The following is a 24786-nucleotide window of genomic DNA, read 5'->3' as shown; positions in this document are numbered from 1 at the left end:
TTACTGATTTGTTCATTCTTTTCTACTTTCTTTGTCATTTATTTCTTCTCCAATCTGTCTTATTTCCTTCTTTTATTTTATTTACTTCTTTTTTTTTTCATTCCTTGAAGTGTAAAGTCAGGTTGTTAATTTGAGATTTTTCTTCTTTGTATATATGGGCATTTACTATTATAAGTTTCCTTCTTAGGACTTCTTTTGCTGCATCCCATAGGTTTTAATAAGTGTTTTTTTTTTTTTTTTTTAAGTTCAGCTTTTTATTGAACACATTATAAAAGAGGTTTAGTCAAAGAGACCAAAGCCCATATCATCATCAGACTCTTCGGATTCTTCTTTCTTTGCTTCCACTTTCTTCTCCTCAGCTGGAGCAGCAGCAGTGGAGGGGGCAGGACCTCCTGCTGGTGCAGCACCAGCTGCTGGAGCAGGCCCACCAGCCCCTACATTGCAGATGAGGCTCCCAATGTTGACGTTAGCCAGGGCCTTTGCAAACAAGCCAGGCCAAAAAGGTTCAACATTTACACCGGCTGCTTTAATGAGGGCATTGATCTTATCCTCCGTGTCGGTCACCTCATCGTCGTGCAGAATGAGGGCCGAGTAGATGCAGGCGAGCTCGGAGACGGAGGCCATGATGCGGGTGAGTGTGGGGCTAGCGCTGCCGGACGCGGTGCTAGTCGCCGGATGAAGTGAGGGCCTCACCCCAACGCGGCCTTAGCTTCCTCGGAAGGACCGAGCACCTTGGCGGCAGCTGAGAAAAGAGGTGTAAATGTTTTTGTTTTTATTTGTCTTGAGATATTTTCTAACTTCCTTTATGTTTTTCTCTTTGAGTGTGCTTTTACTTTTTCATGTATTTATGATTTCTCAGTGTTTCTGCTATTGATTTCTAGTTTTATTCCACTGTAGTTGGAAAAGATACTTGGTATGATTTCAATTTTCTTATATTTGTTAAGACTTTTTTGTGGCCTAATATGTGATCTACCCTGAAGAATGTTCTTTATGCACTTGAGAAGAATGTGTATTCTGCTGTTATTGTATGTAGTGTTTTGTGTAAGTCTGCTAGGTCCTGCAGTGTTCAAGTCCTCTGTTTCCTTATTAATCACATTCTTCTCAAATGCATACAGAACATTCTCCAGGGTCTCAATTTGTTGCCTAGACTGGCCTTGAACTCCTGGGCTCAAGCAATCCTTCTGCCTCAGTCTTCTAACATGTTGAGATTACAAGCTTGAGCCACTGTGTCTGACCTGGGAGTTTTTTCTGATTTTTATTTTTATTTTTTTTGAGTTGGAGTCTTGCTGTCACCCAGGCTGGAATGCAGTGGCGTGATCTTGGCTCACTGCAACCTCCACCTCCCAGGTTCAGGTGTCTCCTGTCTCAGCCTCCCGAGTAGTTGGGACTATAGGTGTGTGCCACCATGCCCGACTAATTTTTGTACTTTTAGTAGAGATGTGTTTCACCATGTTGGCCAGGCTGATCTGGAACTCCTGGCCTGACGTGATCCTCCCACCTCAGCCTCGCAAAGTGCTGGGATTATAGGTGTGAGCCACTGCACCTGGCCATTTTCCTGAATAGTTTTAATCCACGATTGGTTGAATCCATGGATGCAGAACTCATGGATATGGAGGGCTGACCATATTTACTTTTACCAGAGAGCTTTATATTTCTGTAAAGTTTTGTGTTGGTACTTAGCTTGCTTTTATTTCAATGTGAAAGACTCTCTTTAGCATTTCTTGTAAGGCAGCTATAGTGATTATAAAGTCCATAAGATTTTGTTTATATGTAAAGGTCTTTATTTCTCTGTCATTTTCCAAGGACATTTGTGGGATGTAGTATTCCTGGTTAGCAGGGTTTTTTTTCACTTTGAATATATAATCTCACTCCTTTCTGGTCTATGTTTCTCCTGAGAAACCTGCCGATAATCTTATGGGAGCTCTCTTGTACATGATGAGTTATTTCTCTTGCTGTTTTTAGGATCCTCCCTCTGACATTTGGCCGTGATTATAATGTGTCTCACTTTGGATCTCTTTAGTTTCATCCAAGGTGGATCTCTATGTGCTTTTGGAATTTTCTATTTTAGATTTAGGAAATTTTCAGCCATTTTATTCCTTAGATTTGGGAAGTTTTCAGCATTATTTCTCCAAATAATCTCACTGCTCCTTTCTCTCTTTATCTTCTTCTGAGTCTCCCATAATACATAAATTGATCCTCTGTGTGGTATCCCACAAGTCCCTTAGAGCTTCTTTCTTTTCCTTGAAGTTTTTGGTTCCTTTGATGTGATAATTTCAAATGATCTGTCTTCAGGTTTACTGATTTCTTTTCTTCTGCTTGATTGAATCTACTGTCGAAGTCCTCTAGTGAATTTTTCAGTTTAGTTATGGTATTTTTTAGCTCCAAAATTTCAGCTTGATTCTTTAAAATAATTTATATCTCTATTGATATTCTCATTTTGCTCATTCATCATTTTTCTAATTTTGCTTAGTTTTCTGTGTTGTCTTGGATTTCATTGAGCTTTTAAAGACAATTATTTTGAATTTTTAGTTGAGCAATTTCTAGATCTCTTTTTAGGATCAGTTTCTGGAGATTTACTCTGATTCTTTCTTTCTTTCTTTTCCTTCTTTCTTCTTTGATGGAGTGAAAAAAAATCAAAAAAGTAATCTCATTTACAATAGCCACCCATAAAATTAAATACCTAGGAATTAACCAAAGTTGTGAAAGATCTCTATAATGAAAACTATATAACACTGATGAAAGTAATTGAAGAGAACACCTTAAAATGGAAAGATATTTCATGTTCATGGATTAGAAGAATCAATATTGTTAAAATGTTCATACTGCCCAAAGCAATCTACAAGTTCAATGCAATCCCTGTAAAAATAACAATGACATTCTTCACAGAAATTGAAAAAAGAGTCCTAACATTTGTATGGAATTACAAAAGACCAAAAATAGCCAAAAGTATCCTAAAGAAAAGAACAAAACTGGAGGAATCAAATTATCTGACTTTAAATTATACTACAGAGCTATAACAACCAAAATAACATGGTACTGGCATAAAAACAGACAAATAGACCAATGGAATACAATAGAAAATCCGTAACCAAATCCATACATGTACAGTAAATTTATTTTTGACAAAGGAGCCAGGAACATACACTGGGGGGAACAACAGTCTCTTCAATAAATGGTGCTGGGAAAACTGGAATGTATATGCAGAAGAATGAAACTAGGCTCCTATACAAAAATCAAAATGTATTGAAAAATCTAAGACATCAAACTATAAAACTCCTACAAGAAAACATTGGAGAAAATCCCAGCTTATTAGGCTGTGCAAATAATTTTTGAGTAATATCCCACCAACACAGGCAACAAAAGAAAAAATGGACAAATGAGATCTCCTCAAGTTAAAAAGCTTCTGCACAGCAAAGGAAACAATAAACAAAGTGAAGAGACACCTCACAGAATGGGAGAAAATATGTGCAAGCTACCCATCTTATAAGGGATTAATAACCAGAATATATAAAGAACTGAAACAACTTTATAGGAAAAAAATATAATCTGATTAAACAATGGGCAAAATATTTGAATAGATGTTTCTCAAAATGAGACATACAAATGACAAACAGGCATTTGAAATGGTGCTCAGTGTCGTTAATCATCAGAGAAAGGGAAATAAAAACTACAATGAGATATCATCTCACCCCAGTTAAAAATGGCTTATATGCAAAAGACAGGCAATAACAAATGCTGGTGAGGCTATGGAGAAGGGAACCCTCATACACTGTTGGTTAGAATGTATAATTAGCACAACCACTATGGAAAAGAGTTTCAAGGTTCCTCAGAAAACTAAACATGGACTTATCATATGACCCAGGAATCCCACTGCTGGTATATACCCAAGAGAAAGAAAATTGTATACCAAAGAGATATCTGCACTCCTACGTTTGTTGCAGCACTGTTCACAATAGCTAAGATTTGGAAGAAACCTAAGTGTCCATCAACAGATGACTGGATAAAGAAAATGTGGTGCATATACACAATGGTGTATTATTCTGCCATAAAAAATAATGAGATTCCTTCAATTGTAACAATATGAATGGAACTGGAGGTCATCATGTTAAGTGAAATAAGCCAGGTGCAGAAAGATAATTCTCACTTGTTCTCACTTATCTGTGAGATCTAAAAATCAAAACAATTCAGCTAATGGAGATAGAGAATAGAATGTTAATTACCAGAGACTGGGAAGGGTAGTGGGAATCTCAGGGATATATGGATGGTTAATAGGTACAAAAAAGAAAGAATGAAAAAGGCCTAGTACATGATAGCACCATGGAGGAACTATAAACACAAAGTGAGAATCACTTTCAGAATCCACAGTAAGTGTTCCCTTCCTTCACATCCATGCCAGTGTTTGTTATTTATTCTTTTCTTTGTAATAGCCATTCTAATTGTGATGAGGTAATAACTCATTGTAGTTTTGACTTGCATTTACATGATGATTAGTGATGTTAAGCATTTTTTACTTTACTGTTGGCCATTTGTATATCTGATTCCATAATCAATAATAATTTAATTATATATTGAAAAATTACTAAAATAGTTTAATTCAATTGTTTGTAACATAAAGGATTAATGCTTGAGGTGATAGATACTCCATTTTCCATTATGTGATTACTATGCATTACATTGCTGTACTAAAATATCTCATTTACCCCAAAATATACACCTATGTACTCGCAAAAATTAAAATAAATTTAAAATAATATGTTTACACCAAGACACATTGACATAAAACTGTTGAAATACAAAGTAAGAATCTTGAAAGCAGCAAGAGAAGCAGCTTTTCACGTGCAAAGGATAAGTTGTTTAATGGGTACATAAATACAATTAGAAGGGATAAACTCTAGTATTCAATAGTACAGCAGAGAAATTACAGTTAACAATAATTTGTTGTACATTTCAAAATAGCTGGATAAGAAGAAATGTAATATTCCCAAAAGAAGGAAAAGATAAATGTTTGAGGTGATGGGTGTCCTGTTTACTCTGATTTTATTAGTATACATTGTATACATGTATTAAAATATCACATGTACCCACAAAATATATACAACTATGATATATCAATAAAAATGCAAAAGAGAGGGAAAAAGCTGATTTCTTATTAGAAGTGTGGAAGCCAAAAGAGAATGGGATGATATATTTAAAGTGCTGGAAGAAAAAAAATTGTCAAGAATTCCATATCTGCAAAATGATCCTTCTAAAAAAAAGGAGAAATTAAATTGTTTTTGATAAACAAACTCTGAAGGAGTTTGTCACTAGTAGGCTTCCCCTAAGGGGTATGCTAAAGGAATTCATTCAGGCTGAAGTGAAAGGAGCTCAAGGCCATAAAAAGGAATAAAGAATAATGATAATGGTAGCTACAAAGGTAAACATAAAAGCTGATAGTCTTAGATTTTGAATTTATAACTCCTCCTTTTTCTCATAGATGATTTAAAATATGAGTGCATGAAAAAATAATTACACATGTATATTAATGGGCACACAATGTGTAACAATATAATTTGTGATAATACCAAATGGGAGTTATGAAAGAGGATTTAACAAATGCTATTGAAACTATGTTGATATTAATTCAAGTTTGAGTGTTTAAAAGTCAAGATGTTAATTGTAATTCCCAGGTAATCACTAAAAAAATCCCTTAAAGATACATGAAAAGGAAATGAACAGAAAATCAAAAGAAATGAAGAGATGAATAGTGTACTGAAACTATTAATCAAACAAAAGAGGGTAATTATTTAGGAATTGAGAAGCAAAATAGTTAAAACACATATGAAAAACAAATAGCAAAATGACAGAAGTAAGTTCTTTTTAAAATCAGTAATTACTTTCAATATAAGTGTATTAAAGTCTCCAATTATAAGGCAGAGATTGGCAGAATGGATTATAAATATGATACAACTGTATGCTAGCTATAATAGACTCACTTTAGATCCAAAGACAAAAATAAATTGAAAGCAAAAGAATGGGAAAAGGTATTCTACACAAATATTAACCAAGACAGCTGGGGTGGCTGGACTAGTACTAGAGAGAATAATAGGCTTTATTATAGAAACTGGTGTAAGTGACAAGGATATTATATATTTTATTTTCTTTTTCTTTTTAAATTTTGTTTTAAATTGACACATAATTGTACATATTTATGAGGTACAGTGTTATGTTTCAATACATGTATATGTGATGTAATAATCAAATCAGAGTATTTAGCATATCCATCATCTCATACATTTATTATTTCTTTGTGGAGAGAATGTTCAAAATAGTTTCTTCTAGCTATTTTGAAATATGTAATACAATATTGTTAATCATAGTCACCCTACTGTGCAATATAATACCCAAGCTTATTTCTCCTATATAACTGTAACTTTGTAACCCTTGATTAATCCATTCCTATCTTGCCCTCCACTCCCCTATCTCCAGTCTCTGGTGACCGCTATTGTACTCTCTGTTCTGTGAGTTCAACCTTATTTAGATTCCACATATGAGAGAGCTCATACAGTATTTGCCTCCCTGTCCTTGGCTTATTTCACTTAACAGAACCTCTAGGTTCATTCATGTTACTGCAAATGACAGGATTGTATTATTTTAAAATAGTATTAAATAATAGTATTGGATTGTATATATATACACCACATTTTATTTATCCATTCATCCATTGATGGGCACTTGGCTTGATTTCATCTTGGCTCTTATGAATAACACAGCAATAAACATAGGAGTGCAGATATCTCTTTAACATACTGATTTCTTTTTTTATCGTTTTTAAAAATTTATTTATTATATTTTAAGTCCTGGGGTACATGTGCAGATCATGCAGGTTTGTCACATAGGTATACATGCGCCATGATGGTGGTTTGCTGCATCTATCACCCCATCATCTACATTAGGTATTTCTCCTAATGCTATTCCTCCCCAATCCCCCTATGCCCTGCTATTCCTCCCCTACCCCTGCCACTCCCTAGGTGCTGGTGTGTGATGTTCGTCTCCCTGTGTCCGTGTGTTCTCATTGTTCAACACCCACTTAAAAGTGAGAACATGTGGTGTTTGGTTTTCTGTTCTTGTGTCAGTTTGCTGAGAATGATGGTTTCCAGTTTCATCCATGTCCCTGCAAAGGATATGAACTCATCCTTTTTGATGGCTGCATAGTATTCCATGGTGTATATGTGCCACATTTTCTTTATCCAGTCTATTATTGATGGGCATTTGGGTTGGTTCCAAGTCTTTGCTATTGTGAACAGTGCCACAATAAACATACTATGCATGTGTCTTTATATTAGAATCATGTGTAATTCTTTGGTTATATACCCAGTAATGGGATTGCTGGGTCTAATGGAATTTCTAATTCTAGATCCTTGAGGAATTGCCACACTGTCTTCCACAATGGTTGAATTAATTTACACTGCCACCCACAGTGAACATACTGATTTCTTTGCCTTTGGATATATATCCATTACTGAGATTGTTGGATCATATGGTAGTTCTGTTTTTAATTTTTCTGAGAAATCTCCATAGTATTTTCCATAATGCCTATACCAATTTACATTCCCATCAACAGTATGTACATGTTCCCTTCCTTTACATCCATGCCTGTGTTTGTTATTTATTCTTTTCTTTGTATTAGCCATTCTAATTATAATCAGGTAATATCTCATTGTAGTTTTCACTTGTTTTACCTGTTGATTAGTGATGTTGAGCATTTTTCATTTTACTGTTGGCCATTAGCATGTCTTCTTTGGAGAAATAATTATTTGGGTCTTTTTGATTATTTTTTATTAGTTTCTTTTTTGCTATTGAGTTGTTCAAGTTCCTCATATATGCTAGATATTAACCCCTTTTCAGATGTGCAGTTTGCAAATATTTTTCCCATTCTGTAGATTTTTGTCTTTGCTCTGTTGATTGTTTCCTTTGCTGTGCAGAAATTTTTTAGTTTGATGTAATCCCATTTGTCTGTTTTTGCTTTTGTTGCCTGCAATTTGAGTTCTTATTTTAAAAAATCCTTGCCCAGATCAATGTTCTGAAGTGCTTCCCTTATGCTTTTTTCTATTAGTTTTATTGATTTAAGTCTTATGTTTAAGTCTTCAAACCATTTGAAGATTATTTTTGTATATGGTAAGAAATACAGGTCTAGCTTCATTCTTCTGCATATAGACATCTAGTTTTCCCAGCACCATTTATTGAAGACATATTGAAGACAGTCCTTTCCCCAAACTGTGTTCTTGCCATTTTTGTCAAAAATTGGTTTGGGGTTAAGTGTGTGGATTTATTTATGGGATCTCTACTTTGTTCCGTTGATGTATATGTGTGTTTTAATGCCATTACCGTGATGTTTTGGTTACTATGGATTTGTAGTACATTTTAAAGTCAGTTTATTAGTCTATTTTCACACTGCTATAAAGATATATCTGAGACTGGGTAATTTAGTAAGAAAAGAGATTTAATTGGCTCATGGTTCTGCAGGCTGTTCAGGCGTCTGCTTCTGAAGAGGCCTCAGGAAACTTAAAATAATGGGTGAAGGTGAAGGAAAAGCAGGCATGGTCATCACATGACCAGAGCAGGGGGGGGGGAGAGAGAGAGAGAGAGAGAGAGAGAGAGAGAGAGAGAGAGAGAGACAGAGAACACAAGCGAGCAGGGGGAAGTGCTACACACTTTCAAACAATTAGATATCAAGAGAACTCACTTGCTATCATGAGTACAGCAAGGGGAAAATCCACTCCCATGATCCAATCACCTCCCACGAGGTCCCTCCCTGAACATTGGAGATTAGAATTCAACGTGAGGTTTGGCTGGGGACACAGCCAAACGGTATCACTTAGTATGATGCCACCAACTTTGTTCTTTTTGCTCAAAATTTCTTTGGCTATTTGGGGTTTTTAGTGGTTCCATACAAATTTTGTGTTTCTTATTTCTTCTATTTCTGTGAAGAATATCACTGGCATTTTGATAGTAATTGTATCTGTAGATTTCTTTGAGCAGTATGAACATTTTCACAATATTTTTTCAAGGCATGAACACCCAATACCTTTGCATGTATTTATATCCTCTTCAGTTTCTTTCATCAGTGTTTTATAGTTGTCTTTGTAGAGATCTTTCATCTCTTTGATTGAATTTTGCCATAGGTATCTTATTTTTTGTAGTGATTGGGATTGCCTTCTTTTTTATATTTATTTATTTTATGATAATTGTACATATTTATAGGATACAGAGTGATGTTTTCATATATGCATACAAAGTGTAATGATCAAATTGGAGTAATTAATGTATTCATCACCTCAGATATTTATCATTTCTTTGTTGTGAGAACATTCAAAATGCGTTTTTAGCTACTCTGAAACATACAATTTATTGTTAACTATAGCCATCCCACTGTGCAATGGAATGCTAGAATTTATTCCTTCTATCTAATTGTAATTTTGTTCCTGTTGACCAAGCTCTTCCCAACCCCTCTCCCACAGCCTTCTCCCCTTTACTTTTTCCAGCATTTGATAATCACTATTCTATGAGATTAACTTTTTAAAGATTCCAGATATGAGTGAGATCATGAGGTATTTGTCTTTCTGTGCTTGGCTTATTTCAGTTAACATAATGTCCTCTAGCTTTATCCATGTTTCTGCAAATGATAGAGTTTCATTCTTTTTCAAGGTTGAAGAATATTCCATTGTATAAATATACCACTTTTTAAAAATCCATTTCTGCATTGTTGGACATTTAGCTGGATTTCATGTCTTGGATATTGTGAATAGTGTTGTAATAAACATGAGTTTGCAGATAGCTCTTTGCTGTACTGATTTTGTTTCTTTTGGATATATACCCAGTAGTGTGATTGTTGGATGATATGATAATTCAATTTTTAATTGTTTTGAGGAATCTCCATATTGTTTTTCATGGTATGTGTCTTCGTTCATATTCTCACCAACAGCAGGATGTTAAAGTCCCCTACTATTCTTGTAGCCCAGCTCCCCCATGATATCTATTAATATTTGCTTTATATTTTTAGGTGCTCCAAAGTTGGGTACATATATATTTATAATTGTTATATCCTCTTGCTGAAATGACTTTTTTATCATAATATAATGACCCTTTTTTCTTTTTACAGTTTTTGACTTAAAACCCATTCTATTTAATATAAATATAGCTACTCGTGCTCTCTTTTGATTTCTATTTGCATGAAATATTTTTTTTAACCCTTCACTTTCAGCCTATGTGTGATTTTACAGGTGAAGTGAGTCTCTTGTATGTAGCATATACTTGGATCTTTTTTGTAAATAATTCAGTCACTTTAATCTTTCATTTGGAGAACATAGTCCATTACATTGAATGTAATTATTTATAGGTAAGTACTTACTGTGGCCATTCTGTTAATTGTTTTCTAGTTGTTTTGTAAAATCTTTCTTTCCTTTTCCCTTTCTTACCATCTTCCTTTTTTGTTAAGTGGTTTTCTCTAGTAGTATGGTAGGATTCTTTGCTTATTATTTTTAGTTACACCAGATTATTTTAAACTGAAGACAACTTATGTTTGATCACAGAAAAGAAAAACAAAGAAAAAAAAAGAGAAAATCTCTACTTTTTATCTCCTCTCCCTCTGCATATTTTGAATTTTTGATGTCACAATTATGTTATTATATTGCTTATTTTTAAGCAAATCATTGTAGTTATTATTTTAATAGTATTTTAACCTTCATACTACTGATATAAGTGATTTACAGACTACCATTGCAGTATTAGAACATTTATAATTTGATAGTCTTCTTGCTTTTATCAGTGAGTTGTATACTTTCATATGTTTTCATATTACTAATTAGTGTCCTTTTCTTTCATCTTGAAGAACTCTCAGTTGAATTTCTTGTAAGATGGGTCTGGTGGTGGTGAATTCCCTCAGCTTTTATTTGCCTGGAAAAATCTTTATCTGTGTTTCATTTCTAAGGACAGCTTTGCTGGGTGCAGTTACCTTGGTTGGTATTTTTTGTTTTCTTGGCTTCAGCACTTTCAATAGACCATCGGAATTCTCTCTTGCCTTGCAAGACTTCTGCTGAGATGTCTGATATTAGATATAGTGGGAGTCCTTTGTATGTTATTTGTTGTTTTCTCTTGTTTTAAATGATCCTTTTTTGTCTTTGAGCTTTAACAATTTAATTATAACATTGGATAGTCTATTTTGTTTGAATTTAATTGAAGAAAATTCATCTTTTTATACCTGGATAATTATATCTTTCTCCAAATTTTGGAAATTTATTATTTCTTTAAATGAGCTTTCTTCTTCCTTTTCTTTTTCTACTCTCTCTTGAACATCAGTGACTCATAAATTTGATCTTTTGGTTTTATCCCATAAATCACATAGGAACTCTTCATTCCTTTTCATTCATTTTTTTTCCTGTGAGTATATATTTTAAATTAACCTGTCTTTGAGCACAGATTCTTTCTTTTGCCTGTTCATTTTTGCTGTTGATGTTCTTTATTGCGTTTTTCATTTTGTTTATTGTATTTTTCAGCTTTAGAATTTTTGTTTGATTTTTCAAATTATTTTTCTCTCTGTTAAGTTTCTATGTTAAATTTCTGAGTTGTTTCTCTTTATTTTTTGAAGTTCCCTGAGTTTTCTTAAACAGCTATTTTGAATTCTTTGTCAGGTAGTTCTTCTATCTCCATCTCCTTAGCATCAGCCATTGGTACTTACTTTGTCCTTTTGCTGACCTCATGTTTCCCTCATTGATGTTGATCTTTGTGGCTGTGCATCAAAATATGTACATTCACATAGGTACTTAATCCAGTCTTCACAGTCTGGCTTTGTTTTACAGCATCATTCAGCAATGAGCCTATTCAGAGATTCAGGGCAGGTTGAATGGTGAGGACCTGGTGCCCATGACGGCTTTAGCCATTGCAGTGCTAGGAGGTACCCTAAGCCTAGGATCACTATGGCTGACAGCCCTGAGTCACATGTAAACTCCATGCTCACCAAGACCAGCAGAGCACTGAGGTGTGTTCAAGACCTGCAGATGCTATTGGCTGCTTGTTGGTAATGTATATTCAGGGTTCTAGGTCACTTTAATTGGCTAGTGTTGACATGAGTCAAATCTTGAGTCTGTTTTGCTGGGGTTACAAGTTCCCATCTGGTGCCAGGGTGGGCCCAGAGGCTTTGTCCATGGGTAACAACCTAGTGTTAGGGGCCACAAAGTTCTTCACTGTGCTGAGTTTTCCTGTGATGGGACCAGTACTGTGTTTAAAGCAAGGTCCTATGCTTATTTCCCTCTCCTTCCCCCAAGCAGATCATGTCTCTGTCTACACTGCAATGCCTGGGGTTGGGGAAAGGGTGCCACTGGTAATGTAAAACTTATTCCTGTTTTCTTCAATCCTTAGTATCCTATTATTATCCCAAAACCAGGTACCGTGGTTTCTCATCTGGTTTCCTGAGCTGTTATGAAGGTTTTTTTTCATGCATAGATAGTTGTCCAAATTGATCTTTCAATTGATAATTTGTAATAACTCCAGGGAGTGGATAATCCCTGGAGCATCCTACTTTACCATATTTCTCTGCCTCTGTCTTTATAAATTTTAAAAAGTATCAATTTATTAAGGTTAAATAACAATTATAAATATGTATTCAGCAAACAACAGAGAACCAAAACATGTGAAGCAATAGCTGACATAAACAGAGAGAAATAGAGAATCCTACAATAAAATTGAAGATGTCAGTGCCCCACTTTAAGTAATGGGTAGAATAACTAGACAAAAGATCATTAAGGAAATAGAGGACTTGAACAACAGTATAAACTAACTAGACCTAACATGTGGAATACTGCATCCAACAACAGCAGAATACATATTTTCTCAGGTGCATATGGAACATTCTCCAGGGTGATGATATATTAGGCCACAAAGCCAGTCTTAATAAATTTTAAAAGATCAAGATCTTACAAAGTATCTTCTATGATCATTTTTATTATGAAATGAACTATCATTTCTATTATGAAATAACAGGAAGAAAACTGGAAAATTCACAAATATTGAAATTAAACAAATGAGTCAAGTAAGAAATTACAAGTGAAATTATATGGTTCTTTGTGATTAATGTAAATTAAAACACAATATACTAAAACTTATATTTCAAAAGCAGTGGTCAGATGGAAACTTATAACTTTAAATGCATATATTAAAAAAGAAGAGGCCGGGCATGGTGGCTTATGCCTGTAATCCCAGCACTTTGGGAGACCAAGGCAGGTGGATCATGAGGTCAGGAGTTCAAGACCAGCCTGGCCAACATAGTGAAACCCCATCTCTACTAAAAATACAAAAAACAAACAATCCCATCAAAAAATGGGTGAAAGATATGAACAGACACTTCTCAAAAGGAGACATTTATGCAGTCAACAGACATATGAAAAAATGCTCATCATCACTGATCATTAGAGAAATGCAAATCAGAACTACAATGAGATACTATCTCATGCCAGTTAGGATGGCAATCATTAAAAAGTCAGGAAACAACAGCTGTTGGAGAGAATATGGAGAAATAAGAACGCTTTTACACTGTTGGTAGGAGTGTAAATTAGTTCAACCATTGTGGAAGACAGTGTGGCAATTCCTCAAGGATTTAGAACTAGAAATACAATTTGATCCAGCAATCCCATTACTGGGTATATACCCAAAGGATTATAAATCACTCTGCTATAAATACACATGCACACATGTTTATTGTGGTACTCTTCACAATAGCAAAGACTTAAGATCAACCCAAATGCCCATCAATGATAGACTGGATAAAGAAAATATGACACATATACACCATGGAATACTATGCAGTCACAAAAAAGAATGAGTTCATGTCCTTTGCAGGGACATGGATGAAGCTGGAAAACATCATTCTCAGCAAGCTAACACAAGAATAGAAAACTCAACACCACGTGTTCTCACTCATAAGTGGGTGTTGAACAATGTGAATACATGGACACAGGGAGGGGAACATCAAACACGAGGGCCTGTTGGGGAGTAGGGGGCAGGAGAAGGGATAGCATTAGGAGAAATACCTAATGTAGATGATGGGTTGATGGGTGCAGCAAACCACCATGGCACATATATACCTATGTAACAAACCTGTATGTTCTGCACATGTACCCCAGAACTTATAATTAAAAAAAATACAAAAATTAGCTAGTGGTGGCAGGTGCCTGTAGTCCCAGCTACTCAGGAGGTTGAAGCAGGAGAATCGCTTGAACCCGGGAGTCAGAGGTTGCAGTGAGCCAAGATTGCACCACTGCACTCCAGCCTGGGTAACACAGTGAGACCCTATCTCAAAAAAAAAAAAAAAAAAAAAAAAAAAAAGAGAGAGGAAAAAAGAAGAAACATCCTAAATTGATAACATATCTGTGCTTCCTGAGGAACTACAAAGAACACCAAGCTAAACGAAAAGATAGAAAAAGGAAGGAAATAAGAAAGATTAGAATGGAGATATGTAGAATTTTAAAAACGGAATCAGTGAAGTCAGAAGCTGATTCGTTGAATATATTGACAAAATTCACAAATCTTTAGCTAGACTGATCAAGAAAAAAAGAGAGAAGACTACTGCAGAACTCACAGACATAAAGAAGATTGTAAGAGAATACTATAAATATTTATATGCAAACGAATGAAATTACTTAGATAAAATGGACAAATTTCCAGAAATTAAAAAACTACTTCAACTTTCTTAAGAAGAAATAGAAAATCTTGACAGACCTATAAATCTTTTTATAAAGATTGAATATTTATAAAGTTCATAAAATGATTGAAGATATATGAAATCCAGCTACCCTGAAACCACCATGCTAGAAAGACTGCATGTAGGCACTAAGGTTGACAGTTCTAGCTGAACCCAGAGTTTAAGGAATCCCTGCCAAGGTGACAGATACGTGAGTGAAGTCTTCTTCAACCTCCAGGCCAGCCTATTTGCCAACTGAATCCCACCAGATGACTTCAGTTGACATCACACGGGGCAGCAGAATCACCTAGCTGAGTCCTGCTTGAATTTCTGACCCACAAAATTTTGAGATGTATTTTTAAAAAGGGTACTGTTTTAAGCTAAAGAATTTTTGGAGTAATTTGTTATGCAGCAATAGATAACTAAAACAGTGGACTTTGAAATAGTATGTTTCATACTTCTAAAGGTGAAACTGTTATTGTTACTTTTGATTGAAAAACAAATTACATATCTTTATGGTGTACAGTGTGATGTTTTTACATGTGTATATGTTGTGAAATGATTAAATAAAGCAAATTAACATATCTATTACCTCACATACTTAGCAGTTTGGTAATGAGAACATTTAAAATCTCTCTTAGCAATTTTCAATGACATTACACATTACTATTGATTATAGAAATGAACATTTCAGTAAACTTTTTATTGAAAATTTCAACATTAAAAAAATCCACCTTAATCTGTTAATTAAGAAAATGCTTAATCTTTAAAGCTACAATTTCTCAGTTAGTTTTAAATGAGTGTGTATTTTAACCAAGAAGCATATACATACATCTAAAATTTGGCCTGTACGTATAAGATATATACAAGTATTTATATTTGTGAAGCCTCATACTTTTCTCACAGAACCCCAAAGAATTGTGACCCATTGTCTTAGAGACCAACTAATTCTACTTGTCTTCGTAGATGTAAACAATTAAGTATGATTCAGGAGCTAGCAGCAGCAGTCCTTTAAAGTTCATTGATTTATCATTGAAAGATTATCTCCATTGGGCTGAGTTCTTGAGTTGATTATAAGAAGATTGGTATCTAGGCATGGGTAAAAATTGTACATATATATTTTAACATACATATATAATATATATGCATGTGTTTTATGCTGTTCAAAAATAAGTGCTGTGATTATTTTCATCTTTATATATTTCCAGGTATTATTTTCTGAATATACTAGTTGATGCACTAAATTTATTCTAGGTACTGATAAATTCTCATAATATCACTTGATTTTTGACACTTGCTTTGGTCAAATCTTGCTGTAAGATATCTCATATTTGATAATGGGATGCCTTCTTTTGACATGTTTATAAAGGAAAATTGGAGGGTTTTCTTCTAATATAGAGTGTCTGATTTTAAGCTAGTTTATCACTGCTTTTGCTTCTGGTATCAATATAATTTTTTTTCATTACTCTGAATTATGGGTCTGGTATATTCTCAGAATAGTTTGAAAAGCACTTGAGTAGACTACATAAGTGTTCTTTCTACTGAGCAAAACCTGGTACAAATGGATTATATAGGACCATTTTCCTCTGTGGAATGCAGTGTGTAATGAGTAAATCTACTAAATTTATTCCTGTCTTCCCATAATTCAAAAGATGTAAGCTTAAAACAAGAAAAAAAAAGCAGTATCTGAAACTAAATTCACTGGTGCTGAACATTTACCTACGAGCTATATATAGCTAAACACGTGAACCTCTCTGAAAATAAGAGGAGGGTAACTTACAAGGTTCTTCCTCATACCATTAACAAAAATAAGTTCCAGATGGATTTAAAATTTAGGTGTGAAAGATGACACCATGTGATTACTGTAGGAAACAGAGAAAAATCAGTTTGAATATTGGTAGGGTATGAGAGATTTCCTTGGTTTGGCCTTAAAGTCCTACTCCATTAAAGAAAAAAAAAAAAATGGATCAGTTTGACCACATAGAAATAATAATAAAATTGGCACATCAACACTAAAACCAAGGTTAAAAAGCACATAGCAAAGATGCCACAAAGTTAGAATCATATTCTTACGTAAATATACTTTTACAAATTAATAGAACAGATAAAAATATAAGTTTTAGTTGGCAATTACCAAAAGGAGAAATTCATATAAATGCCAGGAACCAAGAGAAAAATGCTTAACTTCACAAAAATTAGAGAAGTACAGATTAAAATGATACGGTGGTACAGTTTTTTCTAGCTACCACACTATCAAAGATTTAGAAGATTGCTAATGCCCAAGAATAGAGAAAGATGTGAAGTAACAGGCAATTTCCTATAGTGTGAAGGTAGCCTAAATTGACTAACTTTTCTAGAAGGCAAACTTATATTAAAATATACTCACCATTTTTTTGCCCCAAGAATTCACTTAGTGAGAGGAGATAATCACATTAGTATCCAAAGGGTGCTTTGTTTCAGTGTTGTTTATAACAGCAAAACTGTCATGAAGCCAAATATCCATCCATACAATTGAAAAATAGGTGTTTGTTTTAAGAGACAGGCTATATTTATAGGCGTTGACATAGAAATAATGCCACAATGAAGTAAGTGATTTTTTTTAAAGGCTACAAAATAGTATGTATGGGATAATCACATTTTAGCTTACATGTATATCAAAGTTTTCAAGACTAACATGAGATCAATAGTGGAATGGTTTCTTTTGGGGTGTACGACTCTGTTTTCCTTTTTGTTTCATTTTTGTATGGTTTAATTTTTTTAAAAGTGAACTGTGTTACTTTGAACTGTGAAAAGACGCTGAAGGCTTGCATTTTAAATAAAATTGAAAATTAAGGGTAAACTTTTCTATGAAGCACCAGAAATTTACACAATCATTCAAGGATCCCTTGGCTCAAGCCTTTATAAAAGACATTCACAGCTTTGTTGAGATCAGATTAGAATGGTTTACACACACCTCGACTGTGGCTTCTCTTTTTGGAGTGAGGGGAGTAATTCAATTCTTCCTTCCCCACTGCCTCCCCAGTTTTCCATTTCTTTTTTTGTACCCTGTTAGACGGTAACATTAAGACAAGAACAGATACTTGAGACCTTCTTTTCAAGGACTTCTGAACAATACCTAGTTTTGTGTATTTAGGGGATCAAAATAAATAAATAACCCACATCAACTTTAATAAAGGCAGCTGGAATGACAGCAAATGTTAACTGAAATATTGGTGGGCAGAACTCTCAAAAGGAAGCCTCTGCTGCAGGGAAGACTTGTTAATAGCCACCATTATAGAAGGGAGGTCACCAAAGGTTGGCCTTGATAAGTTTCTCTCTGTCTCTTCCCTTCTCTGCTCAATAAATCATTCCAATACTGCCCTTTCCGTGGAGGGGTAAGGTCTATGTAACAGTTCTCAATCAGGGATGAATATCAGAAATGTGGGGACTATTTTTGAAACTAAAGCTTCCTGCAAGGTACCCTCAAGAGATCAGGCTGTGTCATAGGGATATATTTCATTTTTAAACACTCCTTAGATGATTCTCATGGTCAGTGAGCATTGGTAAACCATAGCTCATTGCATAAGTCTGCAAAGGTTTGAAGACCTGGAGGCTCTGTACGTCTCTAGATATCTCTTTCAGAATTCATTGTCTTTATACACCATCTTTTAAAATTATTTTGTTGGTTTTTCTCTCCAATAAGCGGTGGGCTCTCTCTTCTCTGAGTGCTTAAAATAATTCTTGTGAGCACTGCCTTACTCAAATGGTACTTCTTGTATAAAGTGTTCCCTGATTTTGCATTATGTCACTGATTCATGTATTTAACAAACACTTGTTTAACAGCTACCACATTCCAGGCTCTGTTATAGGATTTAATGCTATTGACTGTTCTTGATTTTGTATTGTATCCATCCCTGTAGGTAAATGTGTTCATCACAAACCATTATAATAAAGAATTTACATGTCTTTCTGCCCATTCCACTATTGCTGGAGATCAGAGATTGTGTCTTACTCATATTTGTAGTTACAGTGCTTGAAACCTTCCCTGGCATTTAGTTAGTACTCAGTTAATATTGCCTATGTTATTATTCATTTCTTATAATTGTTATGGGTACATAGTAGGTGTACATACTTATGGGGTACATGATATATTTTGATACAAGCATAATATGTATAATAACCACATCAGAGTAAATGGGGTATACATTATCTCAAGCATTTATCCTTTCTTTGTGTTACAAACGCTCCAATTATATTAATTTAGTATTTTTAAATGGACAATAAATTATTGACTGTACTCACCCTGCTGTGCTATCAAATACTAGATCTTATTCTATTTAACTATATTTTGGTACCCGTTAACCATCCCCCTTGCACCACACTTCTCAGCCTCTGGCAATGATCATTCTATTCTCTGTCTTCATGAGTTTGGTTGTTTTAATTTTTAACTTCCATAAATGTGTCAGAACATGTGAAATTTGTTTTCTGTGCCCAATTTATCTCAACATAATGACCTCCAGTTCCATTCATGTTGTTGCAAATCACAGGATCTCATTCTTTTTTATGGCCCAGCAGTACTCCATTGTGTATATATACCAAATTTTTCTTATCTGTTCATCTGTTGACGGATACTTAGGTTGCTTCCAAATCTTGGCTATTGTGAATAGTGCTGCAGTAAAACATGGGCATGCAGATATCTCTTTGATGTACTGATTTCCTTTCTTTTGGAAGGAAAATACCTAGCAGTGGGATTGTTGGATCTTATGGTAGCTCTATTTTTAGTTTTTGGAGGGACCTCCCAACTGTTCTTCATAGTGGCCATACTAATTTATATTCCCATCAACAGTGTATGAAGGTTTCCTTTTCTCCACATCCTCACCAGAAAAGCTTTGAATATTCTGGTTCTTTTGTGGTTCCATATAAATTTTAGGATTGTTTTTTCTATTTCTGTGAAAAATGTCATTGTTATTTTAATACGGATTGCATAGAATCTGTAGACTGCCTTAGGTAGTATGGACATTTTAACAATATTGATTCTTCCAATCCATGAACTTGGAATTTCCTTCCATTTTTGGTGTTCTCTTCAGTGTCTTTCATCAATCTTCTGTACTCTTCATTGTGGACATCTTTCTTTTTTTTTAAATTATGCTTTAAGTTCTTGGGTACAACTGCAGATCTTGCAGGATTTTTACATAGGTATACACATGCCGTAGTGGTTTGCTGTGTCCATCCCCCTGTCACCTACATTAGGTATTTCTCCTAATGTTATCCCTCCCCAACCTCCCCACACCCTGCTATTATTCCCCTAGCCCCCCCACCCTCCAACAGACCCCAGTGTGTGATGTTCCCCTCCCTGTAACCATGTATTCTCATTGTTTAATACCCACCTATGAGTGAGAACATGCGGTGTTTGGTTTTCTGTTCTTGTGTCAGTTTGCTGAGAATGATGGTTTCCAGCTTCATCCATGTCCCTGCAAAGGACTGAACCCATCCTTTTTGATGGCTGCATAGTAGCATAGTATTCCGTGGTATATATATATATGTCACATTTTCTTTATCCAGCCTATCATTGATGGGCATTTGAGTTGGTTCCAAGTCTTTGCTATTGTAAACAGTGCCCCAGTGAACATACATGTGAATGTGTCTTTATAACAGAACGATTTGTAATCCTTTGGATATAAACCCAGTAATGGGATTGCTGAGTCAAATGGAATTTCTATTTCTAGATCCTTGAGGAATCACCACACTGTCTTCTGCAATGGTTGAGCTGATTTACACTCCCACCAACAGCGTAAAAGCGTTCCTATTTCTCCACATCCTCTCCAGCATCTACTGTCTCCAGGTTTTTTAATGATTGCTATTCTAACTGGCATGAGATGGTATCTCAATGTGGTTTTGATTTGCATTTCTCTAATGACCAGTGATGATGAGGATTTTTTCATGTTTCTTGGCCGCATAAATGTCTTCTTTTGAAAAGTGTCTGTTCATATCCTTTACCCACTTTTTGATGGGATTGTTTTTTTTTCTTGTAAATTTGTTTTACTTCCTTGTAGATTCTGGATATTAGCCCTTTGTCAGATGGGTAGCTTGCAAAAATTTTTTTCCCATTCTGTTGGTTGCCAGTTCACTCTAATGATTGTTTCTTTTGCTGTGCAGAAGTTCTTAAGTTTGATTAGATTCCATTTGTCTGTTTTGGCTTTTGTTGCCGTTGCTTTTGGTGTTTTAGTCATGAAGTACTTGCCTATGTCCATTGTGGACGTCTTTCACTTTTCTGCTTATGTAATTTTCTAGGTGTTATATTTTATTTATAGCTATTTTAAATGGAATTACTTTTTTATTTCTTTTTCAGATTGTTTGCCATTGGAATATAGAAATGCTACTGAGTTTTGGCATGTTGACTTTGTATACTGCAACTTTACTGAATTTTTCAGTTCGAGTAGTTTTTTAGTGGAATCTTTAGGTTTTTCCAATTATATCATTTTCAAAGAAGGATAATTTGACTTCTTTTTTATTTGAATGTCCTTTCTTTCTTTCTCTTGTCTGATTGCTCTAGCTAGAACTTCCAGTACTATGTTGAAAAAGAGAAGTGAAAGTCGACATCCTCATCATGCTCTAGATGTAAGGAAAGGCTTTCAGTTTTTCCCCATTATACTAGCTGTGAGTCTGTCATATATGGTTTTCAGTCTTTCAGTTTTTCCCCATTCTCACATATACTAGCTGTGAGTCTGTCATATATGGTTTTCATTATGTTGGGATATATTCCTTGTAATCTAATATTTTTGAAGGGTTTTCTCATGAAAGGATGTTGAATTTCATCAAATGCTTTTTCACCATCATTTGAAATTATCATATGATTTTTGTCTTTTAATCTGTTGATATGATGGCATCTCACTGATTCATTTATGTTGAACCATCCTTGCCTCCCTGAGATAAATCTCACTTGGTCATGATGAATGATTTTTTTTTCATGTGTTGTTGAATTAGATTTGCTAGTATTTTGTTGAGGACTCTTGAATCAATGTTCATCAGGGATATTGGCCTGTAGTTTTTGTTTTTGGATGTGTCTGTCTGGTTTTGGTATCAGGATAATACTGGCCTCATAAGATGAGCTTGGGAGTATTCCCACCTCCTCTATGTTTCAGAATAGTTTGAGTAGCATCGGTATTAGTTCCTATTTAAATATTTGGCAAAATTCAGCAGTGAAGCCATTGGGTTCTGGGCTGTTTTTGCTGGGAGACTTTTTGTTATGGGTTCTATGTTTAGTCTTAGCCAAAAGGCTGAGAAGTAATATTTTTAATTATGGGGTCTATCTCATTACTTGTTATTTATCTATTCAGACTTTGAATTTCTTCTTCATGGTTCAATCTTGATAGGTTGTATATGCATCTAGGAATTTATCCATTTCTGCTAGCTTTTCCAATTTATTGCCATATAGTTGTTCAAAGTAGCCACTAATAATTCTTTGAATTTCTGTGGAATCAGTTTTAATGTCTCCTTTTTCATCTCTGATTTTATTTATTTAGAAATTCTCTCTTTTTTTTTATTAGTTCATCTGGCTAAATGTTGTCAATTTGTTTTAACATTTCAAAAAAAAAGCTTTAAAAAAGATTTTTTTTAACTTTTTAGTTCCATTGTTTTTTGGGGAACAGGTGGTGTTTGGTTACATGAGTAAGTTTTAGTGATGATTTGTGAGATTTTGGTGAACCCATCTCTTGAGCAGTATATACTGACCCCATTTGTGGTTTTTTATCCCTCACTCCTTTCTCACCTTTCCCTCCAAAGTCCCCTAAGTCCACTGTATCATTCTTACACCTTTGCATCCTCAGTGAGAACATACGATATTTGGTTTTCCATTCCTGAGTTACTTCACTTAGAATAATAGTCTCCAGTCCCGTCCAGGTTGCTGTGAATGCCATTAATTTATACTTTTTTAAGGCTGAGTAGTATTCCATCACATTTATTATAGCACAGTTTCTTTATCCACGTGTTGATTGATGGGCATTTGGGTTGGTTCCACATTTATGCAATTGCGAATTATGCTGCTATAAACGTGCATGTGCAAGTATCTTTTTCATGTAATGACTTCTTTTCCTCTGGGTAGATACTCAGTAGTGGGATTGCTGGATCAAATGGTAGTTCTACTTTTCTTTCCTTAAGGAATCTTCATACTGAAAATACCAACTTTTCAATCCACTGATCTTTTTATCATTTTTCATTTTAATTTTATTTCTGCTCTGATCATCATTATTTATTTCCTTCTACTAATTTTGAGTTTTGTTTGCCCTTGCTTTTCTAATTCTTTAAGATGCATAGTTAGATTGTTCATTGTGAGTTTTTCCTCTTTTTGATGTAGTCACTTATAGCTATAAACTTCCCTATTAGTACTGCTTTTGCTGTATCTCAAAGATTTTGGTATGTTGTGTTTTCATTATCATTTGTTTCAAACTTTCTTCTCAATTTTCTCTTTAATTTATTCATTGACCTGCTGGTCTTTCAGGAGTATATTGTTTAATTTCCATGCTTTGGTATAGTTATTAAAATTCCTCGTGATTTCTACTTTTATTCCATTGTGGCCAGAGAAGATACTTGATATGATTTCAGTTTTAAAAAAATGTTCTAAGACTTGTTTTGTGGCTTAACCTATGGTCTATCTTTGAGAATAATCCATGTGCTCAGGAGAAGAATGTGTCTTCTTCAGCCATTGGATAAAATGTTCTGTAAATATCTATTTGGTCCATTTGGTCTATAGATAAGTATAAGTACGATGTTTCTTTCTTGATTTTCTGGATGATCTGTGTAATGCTGAAAGTGGGGTGTGAAAGTCTGTGGCTACTATTGTATTGAGGTTCATCTCTTTAGCTCTAATAAGATTTGTTTTATGTGTCTGGGTTCTCCAGTATTGGGTACTTATATATTTGCAATTCTTAAATTGTCTTGCTGAATTGACCCCTTTATCATTATATAGTGACATTCTTTATCTCTTTTTTTAGTTTTTGTCTTGAAATCTATTTTGTCTGCTGTAAATATATCTAATCCTGCTCTTTTTTTTTTTTTTGGTTTTCATTTGCATGGAATATCTTTTTTTAACTCTTTATTTTCAGTCACTGTGTTTCTTTGTAAGTGCAGTATGCTTCTGATAGGCAACCAGTCATTGGGTCTTGCTTTTTTTTTTAAACCCATTCAGTCACTGTATGTCTTTTGATTGGAGCATTCATTCAATGAAGTTATTGCTAAGTAAGGACTTACTCCTGACATTTTGTTATTTGTCATCTGGTTATTGTGTGGTTTTTTCTTCCTTCTTTCCTAACTTCCTTTTAGTGAAGGTGATTTTCTCTGGTGGTGTGTTTTAAAGTCTTGCTTTTTATTTTTTGTGTATTGGTTGTATGTTTCTTTGATTTGAGGTTATCATGATGCTTGCAAATAATATGTTATAACCCATTATTTTAAAGTGTGACAACTTAACACTGATTGCATAGACAAGCAAAAAGAATGTTAATAAAAACTCTACACTTTATCACCCTGCTTTTAAATTTTTTATTTCCATTTATATCTCATTGTACTGTATCTTGAAAAGTTCTTGTATTTATTATTTTCAATTGGTTTATCTTTTATTCTTTCTACTTATAAGCAGTTTGCACACCAAAATTACAGTGTTACACTATCCTGTGTTTTCTGTGTACTTGAAATTATCAGTGAATTTTGCACCTTCAGCTGATTTCTTATTGCTCATTATTGTGCTTTTCTTTCAGATTGAAGAACTTTCTTTAGCATTTCTTGGTAGGACAGGTCTGTTGTTGATGCCATCCCTCAGCTTTTGTTTGTCTGAGAAAGTCTGTATTTCTCCTTCATGTTTGAAGGATATTTTTTGCTGGATATGCTATTCTAGGGTAAAAAATGTTTTCCCTCAGCACTTTGTCTGCTGCCATATGCATTGGAGCTCCATTGTATGTTATTTGTTTCTTTTCTCTTGCTGCTATTTGTACTCTTTCTTTATCCTTGATCTTTGGTAATTTGGTTATTAAATACCTTTATGCAGTCTTCTTTGGGTTAAATCTGCTCGGTGTTCTATAACCTTCTTGTATTTAAATACTGATATT

General features: G+C 34.4%; 1 pseudogene across 1 annotated transcript; it reads right to left on the bottom strand.

The window, feature by feature from the left end:
• Nucleotides 1-242: 242 nt before the first annotated feature.
• LOC116556768 lies at nt 243-758 on the bottom strand (annotated as a pseudogene). Its single transcript, XR_004271153.1, has one exon. The product of XR_004271153.1 is annotated as a 60S acidic ribosomal protein P1 pseudogene (transcript).
• Between the last annotated feature and the right edge of the window lie 24028 nt (nt 759-24786).

This window comes from Sapajus apella, unplaced genomic scaffold (genome assembly GCF_009761245.1).
Source record: "Sapajus apella isolate SASKATOON/1434 unplaced genomic scaffold, GSC_monkey_1.0 scaffold17, whole genome shotgun sequence".
NCBI classification, from domain to species: Eukaryota; Metazoa; Chordata; class Mammalia; order Primates; family Cebidae; genus Sapajus; species Sapajus apella.
Note: the sequence above shows the minus strand (reverse complement) of the source record. Positions and strands in the feature narration are given on the sequence as shown.